The sequence below is a fragment of the Carlito syrichta genome, unplaced genomic scaffold (assembly GCF_000164805.1).
Source record: "Carlito syrichta isolate Samal-C Ts95f unplaced genomic scaffold, Tarsius_syrichta-2.0.1 Scaffold302893, whole genome shotgun sequence".
Lineage (NCBI taxonomy): Eukaryota > Metazoa > Chordata > Mammalia > Primates > Tarsiidae > Carlito > Carlito syrichta.
The window spans coordinates 90,349-105,406 of NW_007246989.1; positions in this window are offsets into that span (position 1 = coordinate 90,349).

The following is a 15,058-nucleotide window of genomic DNA, read 5'->3' on the forward strand; positions in this document are numbered from 1 at the left end:
ACAAGAAACCCTAGAGGACAAGTCACGTGCGACTTTATCCTAGCCTCATAAGATCTTGGGGCACATTCAGAGTGAATGAGTCAGCCCTTCCCACTGTCTCTCCACAGGCTGGTTCCCATCATCCCCAGGAATCTTCCTGCTACTTTGGGCCTCCATTTTTTGACTTACAATCCTGTTGGAAGGGAAGGAAATGCAGGAACTGCTTGCAGGTGGAAACTGCTTAAGGCAGAGACCTGCTGTTTGAAGTATTTTTAACCCCCCCTTTGAAATGTGGGTGACTGTGGTCCCCATCAGAAACGAAACACCTGTTTTCATCTCTAAACCTAAAACATAGTAGTTTTATGAGGTCCTAAATTACTTTACAAACAAGCTAAGCGTTTTAATTCTACACTTCACATTTTCCGTAAAGGAACACAGTTTAAATGCAACTTAGGCTTATTGCTTTTTTGTTATTTCTGTGGTTCTTACCCTTGGGATAAAAATCACATTTTGAAAGCTTGTAGCAGAAATATATACAATGCTTCAATTTGTTTTCCGATTCTATGAAGAATTTTGAGTGATTGCATCTGCAGTAGTGTACGACCGAACTGTGGCACCGAGCTCCCAGTCCTCAAACATGATTATCTATTGTCTTTCTATTATGATGGGTTCATGAACTGAGACTTCACTTTTTACGGGCTCTTCAGTACAACATAGACACCCTGGAAAGTATTAAGCTTACCTGTTACATTGATTTTGTGATAATATGCATCAAGACCCTGAAAAAGTAGTGTGATTCCTTGATTTGAGGATAGTGAATGTGAAGGTAATAACTATTCAACAGGCATCTTTTTATGTGCCATGCCCAGTGCTGCATCATTTTAATCAACATCCTCTCACTTAATAAAACCCTTGCTTAAGGTCAGTCTCATGTACACAATTACATGGAATTGGCAAAGTTTATAGAAATTCCCCAAAGACACAAAGCTATTAAATTATAACTGAGATTTCAACCCAGGATTATTTGAGCTCAGAAGGTGATATTGACAAATAAAACTGGGTTCTCAAATGACCAGTTTTAAAATAATTCTCACTTCAGATATCCTTCTCCCAAAATTAGCAGTATAAAATGCATTATGTGTGTGGTTTACAATACATGGCTTTATTAATGCAGTAAGTAGTTGCTTACAGTCTAAAATACAACCATCAAGATATAGCAGTATGAATACTGCAGGATTTCTCTCTCTCTCTCTCTCTCTCTCTCTCTCTCTCTCTCTGTGTGTGTGTGTGTGTGTGTGTGTGTATGTGTTTCAGAGACACAGAGTCTCACTCTATCTCCCAGGTTGGAGTGCAGTGGTGCGCTCCAAACTCCTGGGCTCAAGTTATCCTTCTATCACAGTCTCCCAAGTAGTTAATATGAATTTCTTTATTGACATGTTAGAGACCTGTAGGGAATAACCTGAAAAAAATGTGAAGACTTGAAAGTAGTTGGGCTTAGTGGAGAGAAGCTGATTGCAGGAGGCTGAGAAGCTTTACGTACTCATATTTACCATGAGGAAAAATTATATGATAAAAGAAAGAAAATAATAATTAATCACTTGACATCAGTTTAAAAATGTGCATTTGGAATAAAGATTAATGTTCAGAGTGAAATGCCAGTAGGAAAAAGATTTTTCAAAGGACTTTAAATAAAATTGTGCCTTTTAAATCATGCATTTTTTAAAAAAAGCATTTTACCCATGATGGCCAGAGAACTTTAAATGCTACAATGTCAAAAACATACTTAAGTTTATTATAAACCTATAATAAAATAAATTTCCCAAGACATTTACACAGGCCTATTGTTTCATAACTGCTTAATGCTTTGCATGTTTGTTTCATTAAGTCATTTGGATTTATAAAATAAAAGTATTAAACTGACAAGCTTCTGCAAAGCCAAAGAAACCATCAAGAGAGCAGGGAGACAGCCTACAGACTGGGAAAAAGTATTTGCCAACTCTAGGTCTGACAAAGGCTTAACATCCTGGATCTACAAGGAACTGAAGCGTACTGAAAAGAAGAAAACAAACAACCCCATTATAAAATGGGCAAAAGACATGAACAGACACTTCACAAAAGAAGATATTCGAGCAGCCAACAAACACATGAAGAAATGCTCAACCTCACTAATCATCAGGGAGATGCAAATCAAAACCACACTGAGATACCACCTAACTCCAGTCAGAATGGCAATTATCAACAACTCAAAAAATAACAGCTGCTGGAGAGGGTGTGGTGAAAAGGGAACACTTCTACACTGTTGGTGGGAGTGTAAACTAGTGCAACCTCTGTGGAAAGCAGTGTGGCGATTCCTAAAAGCTCTAAAAATTGACCTTCCATATGACCCTGCAATCCCCCTACTGGGAATATACCCTGAAGAACACAAATCACTCTATAAAAAAGATACCTGCACACGTATGTTTATCGCAGCATTGTTCACAATAGCAAGAACCTGGAAACAACCATGCTGCCCATCAAAAGAGGACTGGATTAAAAAAATGTGGTACATATACACGATGGAATACTACGCAGCCATAAAAAAGAACAAAATCATGAATTTCGCTGCAACCTGGATGGAACTAGAGTCTATAATACTGAGTGACCTCTCACAAAAACAAAAATCCGAATATCACATGTTCTCACTCATATAATGGACCTTGAACATCCAATGCAATACTATGAAAAAATGACGGATGGTACTGGGAAACTATGGGGGGGAGGGGGATGGGATTAACAGTAGCAAATATCTGTCGGGGGATGGGAAAACACTTCTTATCTACAGGGTGCCTGAATGAAACGTCATTGTACACCTACCCTTAACTGTACCCCACAAAACCATAATAAAAACTACTGATTAATGAAAAAAAAAAAGTATAATTGGTAGAAATGGCAATTTCTAAGAATCTTAAGGGAAAATAACTTTTCCTAATTGTAGCAATTATTTTTCAAAAATATAGTATTTTTATAGCTTTTTAAAAGTTAAATATATTAGATACATAGACAACTGAATGCATTTTGAAGGAGCTGCTGTTTTATTTTAACCTGGAGCCAAATGAAATAGGACAAAATTAAAATGTGCTCCAGTCTAGGTTTTGTTATCTTAAACACAACTGAAAATTTAGGTCATGGAGGGGCCTTATATGATCTGAACTATCATAGAAGAAGTTTCATGGCTAAATCTGGATATTTACAAAGAACCTCATAGATACAGTATCTCTCTATTCATAGAACATTATTGACAGCATCCTGGGTGCTGGACATTCTGCTAATGACTGGAGACAGAGCTGTGAATTAGCACAGAGGTAGTCCACCTGCTCAATTACCTTGCAACCTGGTGGCAGAAATTCACAAGGATACAAGGAATTCAGTTGCAGAAATGATTGGATTTTATAGAGAAATATCATAAGCTGACTAAGCACGGAGAATCACACAAAAAAAGGGTCTCAGAATATGGCTTCTTGAAAAACAGGTGTTCTCTTAACTCCTGAGTGATGATTGGAAGTCCCACCAGGCTGAGGAATGGGGAGATACTATCAGTAGTAAAATCCACGCAAAGACCAGACAAGAAAACTCATCCCTAGAGCATGGAGCAATTTAGAGATAGTGTTAACTTTGAGCAGGATTACACACGTAAATAAAACCTACAGCAGGTTGGTAAGCAGAAGCATTACATAAAAAATAGGTGACAATGGGTACAAGGAGAATAATATGATTGTGGGAAATGGACAAAAATTAGGAAAAACAAGGGTATATGATATTGGGATTGTACATTGCTAACTACAATTCCAATTGCCTCTCTTCTGTGCACTCAATATTTAAAAAGAAAAGAAATCAACATAATTCTACACTTTTTATTAGTAGACTATGAATGCATGAAATGAGTTGACATGTACTTTACAAGAATGTTGATTGATGGATAGTTTAAAAGACTGGTATCAAATTAAAGAATAAGGATTTGTTTTCCAACATAATTTTTTAAAGAAAGCAGGTTTCAGAATAATGCCATAATACATTTGGAGCTCTGAGGTGATTTATTATGCACAATTTTGACAATCATTATAATTGAGTTAAACTTCTTTGCTGAGAACATATATAATTGAATTTTAAGAGGTCATGTTTCCTTAATAAAATGTATCTGGACATTCTCATTCATTATTCTGAGTGATTCTATTAACCTCGAGTTTGATCCTTTGAAAGATGAACAAAATTATAATTGGCGTGCTCTATCTGTATTCAGACAGGCTGTGACCTAGCTTCTCAAGTCTTGCTTACCAAAGGGGAATTTAAATGCTTAGCTGAGTGAATAGAAACCTCAAAATTATTGTATTTCATCCTTGGAATGACATTTTCATCAGTTTATGGAAAAGGAAATGAAGGTTATTGATGTATTGAAAATAAACCTAGTTGATCATTAAAACTGACTGAAATTTGTTTTTTGTCGATGAGCAGTATCTTGGTATGGCAAACCATGGATTCGATTTTCCCATTAGTTCAAGCAAGGAATGTAAAGTAGTTAGCACAGCGAGTGTCACTTTAGAAAAAGTCATAACTACTCATTATTTCTATAATTCTACTCTTTTAATTATTCAGGAAAGTTTTCACTTCAGAAGAAAAGTATTTTTATTCTGTTTCAAAGTTCCTTTAACATATTTTTAGTTAAATAATGTATGGAAAATTTTTCTTCTTCACTCAACAAAGATAGAGTTGACAGATAAATGACAGAGAGATAGATGATAGATAAATAGATGATAGATGATAGATGAGATCATGTGGTATTAGGTACTGTGGTAGTTAAGGTTATCCAAAAATAGAAATATGTTATTCTCTTCTCTTAAAGTATATATCAAGAGATAAATGTGAAACAAATTTTTAATGCAATATAATTTTTTGACTAATAGAATAATATATAAAGTCAAGAAAATAAGTACTTTAATTGGTCAAATAACACAATAAAAAATAGAACAAGTAGTTTAAGTAATATGAATGGTTAAGAAAACATACTCAGGAAATAGTCAAAGTTAAAATTTTCCTTCTGTCTCTCTTGGTTACATGACCTCGAGCAAGGTCCTTAATATTTCTGCATGTCAGTTTTCTAATCTGAAAAATGGATATAATAATAGTGTTCACCTCATGGGATTTTCTAGAGAAGAGAATGTTCACGTGTTAAAATACCTAGAAGCATTGCTTGACACATAGACTATATATACTGTCATCCCTGAGTATATGAGGAGATTGGTTCCAAGACCCAAATTCATTCATTCTTGAGACTGCAGTTAACCCTGAATGAGAAGCCAGCTCTCCATAATTACAACTGCATACTATGAATACTGTATTTTCAATTTGTGTTTGGGAAAAAGATCACATACAAATGAATGCATGTGGTTCAAGGGTGACTGTATGTATATGTAAGATATTTTTATTTTTATTTCATATGTGTCATGCTGCTTTGTCTTCATAGTCAATACTTCTCAAAAAACTACAGAACACGATTTGAATATAAGTGTCAGGTGAATCTACATGAAAATAAACACTACGGATGTTCTGAGTAGAATATATTCACTTAGTTTTCCATTTCATTGATTTCTGCTCTTATTCTTATTTTTTTCAATATGCATGCTTTATGTTTTGTTTTACTAAAATTTTTTGCAAATTCTTGAGATAGGTTAGATAACTTGCTTTTAGTGTTCTCTTTTCCTAAGTATATTTATTTTGAGTTATAAATTTCCTGCTGAACACTAATTTACTATCATTCACACATATTGATATTTTTAAATTTTATTATGATTAATTTAAATTATTTTTCCACGTTTTGCTTTGAGTTTTTAATTAGGTCTTATTTATTTATTTATTTATTTTGAGTTGGAGTCTCACTCTGTCACCCAGACTGGAGTGCAGTGGCACTCTCCCAGTCACTGCAGCCTCGACCTGCTGGGCTCCGGCGATCCTTCCACCTCAGCCTTCCAAGTAGCTGGAACTACAGGCATGCGCTACCACACTCGGCGAATTTTTGTTATTTATTGTAGAGATGAGGTCTCGCCAAGTTGCCCAGGCGAGTCTCGAACCCACGAGCTCAGGCAATGAGCCTGCCAAAGCGCAGGATTACAGGCTGAGTCACCAAGCCTGGATTAGGTTTTATTTAAAAGTGTATGATTTAATTTCTAATCTGTGAGAAATTGTAGTTAATCTGTTTGTTATTCATTTCTAGTTTAATCCACTCTAGTCAAAATCCGTGGTCTAAATGACCTCAATCTTTTAAAATTTCATAAACCAGCCCATGAAAAATGCTAGTAAGGATTCTAAGATCATTTGAAAATAATTAAGTGTTATTGTTATTGGATACATTAATATATAATCTGTATGCTATTCGTTATCTTAGAGATCACAATATATACCCTTTCTTGATTAATTAATAGTCTAATAAACTCAGTACTTTCACTACTTCCACAATAATAATAAAAACTTGACATATTTTAACACCATATACATTTTATATTATTATTATTATGTATTTTACATCTATATACAGTTTTAAATTTACAAAATTTACTCCTGTACAATCAGTATTTAATAATTTGTAAGTATTCATTTACAAAATTCATTATTTATCTTTTTCAATGCACTTTTTAAAAAATAGGTTTTTCTCCTCAGGATTGCTTCCTTATACATAAGTAACTTTTAGTATGCCTATTCGTGCAGTTTTTAGGACATATCTTTTTTTTTTTTGGTTCTCTGAAATTATCCTTATTTGACCTTCAGTTTTAAAAGATATTTTTCAGCCTGTAATCCCAGCACTTTGGGAGGCTGAGGCGAATGGATTGCCTGAGCCCACGGGTTCAAGACCTGCTGGGGCAACTTGGCAAGACCTCGTCTCTGCAATAAATCAAAAACTAGCCAGGTGTGGTAGCACGCCCCTGTGGTTCCAGCTACTTGGAAGGCTGTGGTGGAAGGATCGCTGGAGCCCAGCAGGTCAAGGCTGCGTTGACCGGGAACGTGCCACTGCACTCCTGTCTCGGTAGTAGAGTGGACTACAATTCAAAAAAATAAAAATAAAAGATATTCTTATTGTGTATAGATTCATACCGTTATAACATGACGTCTAAAAATTAAAAGGGATCTGACATGTTAACACATTTGCAAGTTGACAAGTTAGTATGTCATAGATAATAGATAGACAGACAGACCGACAGATAGACTGAATCTACAGCCATAGCAACCTGAATGCAACTCATCTTGTCTGATCTTGGGTAGATGGATGGATGGATGGATGGATGGATGGATGGATGGATGGATGGATGGATGGATGGATGGATGGGTGGATGGATGGATGGATGATTGGATGGACGAACGGATAGATAAACTGATAGAAAAAAAACACGAATGGATGGATGCCTGGATGGATATATGCACAGTCAGACAGATAGACTGACAGATGATAGACAGAGATACCAAAACAAACATGACACCCCAGATCCCCAAACAGATTTTTGTTATCTCACACGTATCTTACCAGGTTCCCAATGGCCCAGTTGATCATTGGCAAAATGCTGTGGGCCTTATGTTTCTACATGTACAGAATGACTTGCACTACCAAAGAAAATCTTTGAAGTCATGAAAATGAAAGCTTTTATTTATAGAATGTGCTATCACATCTAACTGCTCCTCTCTCCAGAGATACTTATAGAGATAGAAAGATGAGAGACAAGTAGATCGACAGATGCTAGATAAATAATAGACAGGTGTCATATTTTTCTCCAGAACATAAGCAAGTATCTCTAGGGGAGAGAAGGAAGAAAGGAGCCTCTGGGCTCCTCATCTTTAGTGTGTGAGCAACGGCTAGGAGAAGAGACATTTGCCATCTTGATAGTGCATTGATGTCTATTGCTTAAAGAGGCACAAATTGTGCAGGAACCTGGAAAAACTCAGGAAAGTGTTTGTCAATAAGAGATGCCACTTTGTTTCTTCAAGTTTGCCTTGGTTTGTATAAATTATGTATTTTTTTTGGAGTTTTTTCTTTTTTTATTATAAAGATGTGGGGTACAATTCAGGGTTAGGTATACAAACGTTGATTATGCAGGTATCCTTGTTGATGAGGTATGCCCCTCCCTCCCCTAGCAATTTCTCTCAACTGCCAATCCCATCTCTCTCCCCTCACAGTTTTCCACTACTACCAATCCCTTTCTTATAGTATTATAATTGTTCAAGATCTGCTTATGAGTGAGAGCATATGGTACTCTGTTTTTTGTTTCTGTGATAGATCACTGAGTATGATTGACTCCAAATCCATCCAAGTTGCTGCGAAGTTCATATGCTTGTCTTTCTTTATGGCTGCATAATATTCCATTGTGTATCTAACTTATTTTTAGAGCAGTTTCACATTTACAGCAAAATTGAGTGAAAGGTACAAAGATTTACCATATTCTTTCTGTCCCCACACATGCATAGACTCCCCTGTTATCAATACCACCTGGATGGTACATTTTTTACAACCAATGAATCTACCTTTAACACATCAGTATCACCCAGAGTCTATAGTCTGCATTAAGGTTCATTCTTGATGTTGTACCTTCCTTGGGTTTGAACAAATGTGTAATGACATGTATCCACCATTACAATATCACAGAATAGTTTCTACCCTAAAATTTCTCTGTGCACCTATCATTCATTTCTTATTCTCCTGAAACCCTGGCAACCATTGGTTGTTCTACTGTTTCTGTATTTTTACTTTCTTCAGAATGTCATATATTTGAAATCATAAACTAAGTAGCCTTTGCAGACTGACTTCTTTCACTTAGAAATATGCATGTAAGGTTTCCTTGTGTCTTTTCATGATTTGATAGCTCATTTCTTTATAGCTCTGAATAGTATCTGAGTGTCTGAATGTACCAGAGTTTATTTACCCATTCACCTACTGAAGGGCATCTTGGTACCTTTCAAGCTTTGGTAATTATGAATAAAGCTTCTATGAACACCCATGTGTAGGTTTGGTGTGGATTTAAGTTTTCATCTCCTTTGTGTAAATATCAAGGAGCACAATTACTGTATTGTGTGGTAAGACTATATTTACTTTTATGAGAAAATGATAAACTGTATCCCAAAGTGGCTGTAGCACTTGCATCCCCACCAACAAGGAGTGAGAGTTCCTGCTCCTCCATATCCTCACCAGCGTTTTGTGTTCTCACTGTTCAAGATTTTGGCCATGCTGATAGATACATAGTGGTATCACATTGTTGTTTTAATTTGCATTCTCCTGATGACACATGATGTGGACACTGCTTTCATATATTTATTTGTCATCTGTATATCTTCTTTGGCAATCAAACATTAATTGCAGTGTTTCTTCAATACATTATCACTTGAAAAATTTCATGTTTTTCTAGGAGTTTCTTTTGCCAGGTCTCCTAGCATCTTCTCTCATGTTTGTGTAACTCAAAACTCAGCAAAAGATTGAGGGAGAATTTCAACCCGACTTTTGTCACCCTCTTCACATGACTACCCCTTTTCCAGCACTCTTTCCCTGAGATCCCAACGGTGTTAGATCCTTAGATCCCTGGTCTTTGTCGCCTTCATCCAATGAGATGTCTGTTTTCTGTAGTGGTTCCATCTTCCAGCATCATGTCTTAGAAGATGCCACTGGAGTAGCTCATGTGAGCTTACAATTGTCTTCTCTCAGAGGTTCCAGCCTGTAGTGGTTGCTGTTCATTGTTTGCAAACAATTATTGTATCTATTATGTCCAAGTTTTGTGGATACTTGCTGTGAGAGGCTAATCCTGATACAGGCCATTCATTGTAGCCAGGAAAAAAAAGTTTTGTGTGGCTCCCTCTTATTAATTTAATTAACATTTGCATTTCTCATATTTCAAGTTTTCTAAAGTCATTGCTTAAGAAGGGATGCAAGTCTGAGCCTGGGAGAATTTTTCTTCAATCCAGCATCATTCTCCTCTGTACAACCTACTATTGGATTTCAGCATTTCTGTGCAGTTTTAGGCAATCCTTCCATGACTGATTTTTTTTAATAGCCAAATTTAGAAAAATTACTAGTTTTATTTAGTGAGTTTTTTTTTCTTCACCCACACTTGGAAAATTAATTTTCTGGAGACTTACAAAAATAAGATTTAAAATGCTGAAAAAATTTACCAATTTTTAAACAGTATCTGTCCTTGGTCAACACCTTCCAATTACCTGGTAGTAGACAGTTCATCAGTAACATTTTTTTTTTCTGATAGATTTCACCAAATGTATCTCTCCCCTCAGATTCCACCCTAGATATTTCCTAGGTTCTATAAAGTCACGACATAAGAAAAACACTAATTTTCAAGCATATCAAAATAAAAGCAATTCATTTTTACATCTGAGTTCAAAATTTGCATTTTCCAATTCATAATATTTCTGCCTAGCATAGTAATAAGGCTCTTAGTCATTTAATAAAAAAAATACTCTTTTGCCAATTTTTTTCTGCTTTAGGGAGTTTTGTAATTATTTTGTACAAGCCAGTATTTGATAAGGGTGCTTTAAAGCAAAGATTAATTCTTATTTATGTTGATCTAGTAGTATCTTCTTCCTATCCATCTAATAACATAGAGCTGATACAAGGAATATATATATGTATAATATATAATTCCATATATATATTATATATATAATGCTCTCCTGATATATATGTATATGAAATCTTGAAGAAATATAATAAACATAGGAATGTAAGTATCAGTTGATTTGTGTAATGTACACTGGTGTCTACACAAAGGGCATCTTAATTTAGAAACGAACTTAGAAAATATACAATTGCCATGGTATTTTAATGAATAGAGAGTTTGAAAAATACAGGAAACCTATCCAAGAATTTTAAAAAATAAAATATCACTCTCATAAATTGTTTTTTAACAATTTAAACCAAATGTCCTAAAATGCTAATATCTGCTATTATTATAAGAAAAAAAGTGAAGTTATAGAGTTTTTTTCTTTCATATGTCTCCCAAAAATGGACTGATGCATGGTCATGAGAAACAAGCCTCAGATAGTGTCAGAAAAAAAAAAAGGAATAAAAATAAAGCATCTAAAGAATGAAAAGAGAGACTCCTACCATCCTACCAAACAAACTGCACTCCTTCCTTCCATCCAAGCTTCAAAATGCAAATCAAATTTAAGGGTAAATGAATTGAGCTAGTTTACAAAGTACTATGACAAATGGCAACACAGTATTTATGGAAATAGCAGGCTTTGGGAATCAGGAAAATATGATTTAAGAAACAAAAATATTAATACAAATGGGGCTATTAGAAGAAATGGGTTATTAATTATTAGATACTTCTGAAGCTGTGATTACTAATTCAAATGAAGTCACAGCATTTTGAATATGAGTCAATAATTTTTTACAACATTTTCCAGCTACTTAACCAAAACAGGTTTCTTCTAATAACATTAGAAAACAGAACAGTCTCAAAAGAACAAATAATATTTGAGAATTTAAAATAGAGGGTTTAGATTATAGTATTTAAATCATATACAAAAGTAGATGGAATACCACATTTGCCCAGGTATAACCAGATAATTCCTCAGGAACACACACACACACACACACACACACACACACACACACACACACACACATCTCTGATCATGCTATTTTCTTTCAAAATTCTGAAAAGTCTCCCAATGTAGTCAAGTCTATACATGTTTCTCAAATTTTTATTTTCATTATACAAAATATGATCTCCTTCTTTCCAACCCCATACACTATAGACATCAAGCTAAAATTTAATTAAACAATCTTCAGCATACTTGCCTATGTGTTCATAATATTCTCTCCATTGGGATAACTCAGTATTCTACCTTAGTTCTGTTTCATGCTATTGAAATCTTATTACTTTAGGTTATTTAATAAAGCAAATGACTTCAAGATATCTTCTCCAAATACCCTCTAATGTTTGGAAATTTTTATTCTCCTGAATCTTCTCTACAGCAATTAGTGATTATTTTTCTTAGGACATTCACAATCTCCCTTCTTCAATTATAAAGTCAACTCCCTGAGGGTAATGGTAGGGGTAGTTTTTAGCATCTGTTTAGCTGTCATCCATCTATCCATCAATTGTTCAATATATCAGTCGATATGCATATATTATTCTGAAAGTGGACTTGAGTTTTCTGTCTCATGGACAGATGACTATTGCCTACTGAGAGTAATAGCTACATCTGTTTTCCTTTCTCTAATCTTTCCCTGATTTGGGACGATGTGATGAAAGTCAGATACTATCCTAAGTTTCTCAGGTCACAGTGCAATGTGAGAAATCCCAGGAATATGAATCTAGAGTGTCTACAGGTGGGATATGACTGTGTCATCTTCCCTTCAGAGAAAGGAGGGAAAACCTTTGCACCCTAGCACAAGCAATTTGGGAGGAAGAGAAGCAGAAGTGTGCTGAATTCCCACTCTTTATCATGTGAATAAGGGTCTGGGTGGGGGCAGTGTGAAACAGCCACCTCTGAGTTTACAACCTGGGGAATACCCCCAGAGCTCCAATTCACATCTTTAAAATGGAAACACATACCTTCAGAGAGGTAAACCCCTTACTATCCATTTAATGTCTTCTAAAGCTTGTCTTTTAACCAGGTCCCAGGAAAAATGTGTTCAGAATGTCCTAACCATGCAGAACCATTTTTAAAAACCTACTTTCTGAATGGTAGTGTTATCATTTTGTTTTCTGTGATTTCCAGTGTTTTACCCTGCACATATTGAGAACACGATTGCTAGAATCCGAGTAGGATAAGATAGGATAGGATAGGACAGGACAGGACAGGATTAGAATAGAGGCAAAACAGAATAGGAATACAGTAGAATAGAATTATATTGAATTGAATGGAATTAGATTATATGAATGAGGTTAATTTCAATATCTCTTCTTTATCAAAATTAAAAAAAATTGTTTCTCTGTACTATATTGGTAGAAATTTCAATATTTTCTCAAAAAATAATGCAATTTCAAACTTGGCAAATATAATAACCAACTCCAAAAAGTTCCATATCAAACAAGATTTTTTGGTTTTAGTTGCAGCAAGATTTAGATTACTTAATACCGTTCCAGGTCACACTTTTCTGTTTTATGCTGCGTATGTGACCCATTTAATGGATACTGGACTCCAAAACTGTTCAGTCTTAGGGAATGTAAACATACTGTATATTATAAAACTTATTTGAATTTATTTGAGGATAATTTGAATAGCACTGAACAGAGAGAATGTTAGGAACATCCGCCAAGATGGATATTCAGATCTTTTGCCATGCATTTTAAGAAGGTTGGTCTATGAATTTTCAGATGAAAGGCTTTGCTCAGGGTTTTAGAAATATAAATCGAGAGACAGAGAGAGAGCGAGAGAGAGTCCATCAAATTTCCAGTAGTGATGTAAAAGATATCCCAAAGTTGAAAGAGCAGTTTCTATCAAATGTGTGTTGACCATCATTCTTTTTTTTTTTCAGTTGGAGTCTTACTTTCCAGGCTGTAGTACAGTGTGCACGCTCACGGCCACCCCAGCATCAACCCACTGGGCTCCAGTGATCCTTTCACCTCAACCTTCCAAGTAACTGGAACTACAAGTGAGCGCTGCCACGCGTGGCTAATTTTTTATTTATGGTGGAGATGAAGTTTTGCCAAGTTGCCCAGGCTGTTCTTGAACCCATGGCCTCAGGTAATCCACTCGCTTTAACCTCTCATGTGCTGAGCCACCGAGTCCAGTTGACCATCATTCTTTAATATGTCTCAGTAAAAGGGTACTTATTTTTTCCCTCAGAGAAAACCAACTTTGATGGCAGCCTAATGATTTGCAGACTGTTTGTATATTTCTGACTTCAAAATCAGCAAGAGGGAAAATAAATCCATTTTCGAGATATTATGTGATATGCTGAATATACTGGTTTTGTCTCTATTTAGAGCTGAAGTCCAATATGTTTGTCATACGAGCACTGTGAAGGCATTTGTTGAAGCCCAGGTGTGACAGCAGAAAAGTAAATTGACAGTGAAAACACACTGATTCTGAGGAGACTCTCGACCTGATGGGCAGAGTTGCTATCTGAGGAGGTGAGAGTCCTATGCAGTTTCCTGAGATGAGTACCGGTAGTTCTACAGCAGGCAGGATAGCTGTCCTTGCCGAGCGTCAGAACATTTCTCCTGAATGTGAGTCAAGAGAAAGCTGTGCAAAACCATCCTTGCTAGCTTCTTGAGGGAACCTGATCAAAGCCCTTTTAGAAAATTAACATTTGTGCAGAATAAGAAGGAAAAACAATAAACGTTTGAACCATTGATGCAGGATCCTGAGGAACTTGTGTATGCTATAGATTTTGCCAAAACAAAATTATTTACATAGAATAAGAAATAACAACAACAAAAAAACCCCTCAAGTCAATTAATTAAAAAAAACTACTTTCAAATCCTGGAGGTTACTTAAATAACTTTTCAAGTGATGTCCACCAAGCCCAAATACTAATATTTGTGTTATGTACTTGATATAGGATACTATCCTCTTGTTTAAATTCAAGCATTCTAGAGATATAAAATATAAGAGCTTCTGTACTTTAAAAAACAACCTTATTGTTTTGCAAATGATGATCTTTGGAATGGCTGATTATCTTGCTCAGCTCATGTAGATATTTTGTGTTCAAATGACATCTACTAGGTAGGTACTTATATTTTAGAGCCAATGCAAGTGCCTGCAATGCACTACTTTGAATAATAGAAAAGAAGATCAACCTAATTATGTTTTCTCTTTGAAAGTCAGACTCTATCTTGGTGACCTACACTTAGCTGGGCCTTAGTAAATTTTTGAATGAATTCAATGGCCTATACAAGTTAGAAAAATCTCTCTCTCATATCAAGAGAAAATTGCTTTGATAATCCTTGTCTTCAGTTGTCTTACTATACTGAATATCATTGCCTTTACCTCCTGTTCAATAACTGCTGTTAATAGGCATTCTAGAATTAGATAGCCAAGCTCTTCTAGAAAACTGTACTCAGTTTTCTAGAGCAGTTTTAGCAAATCAGTTTTCAAAGCCAAT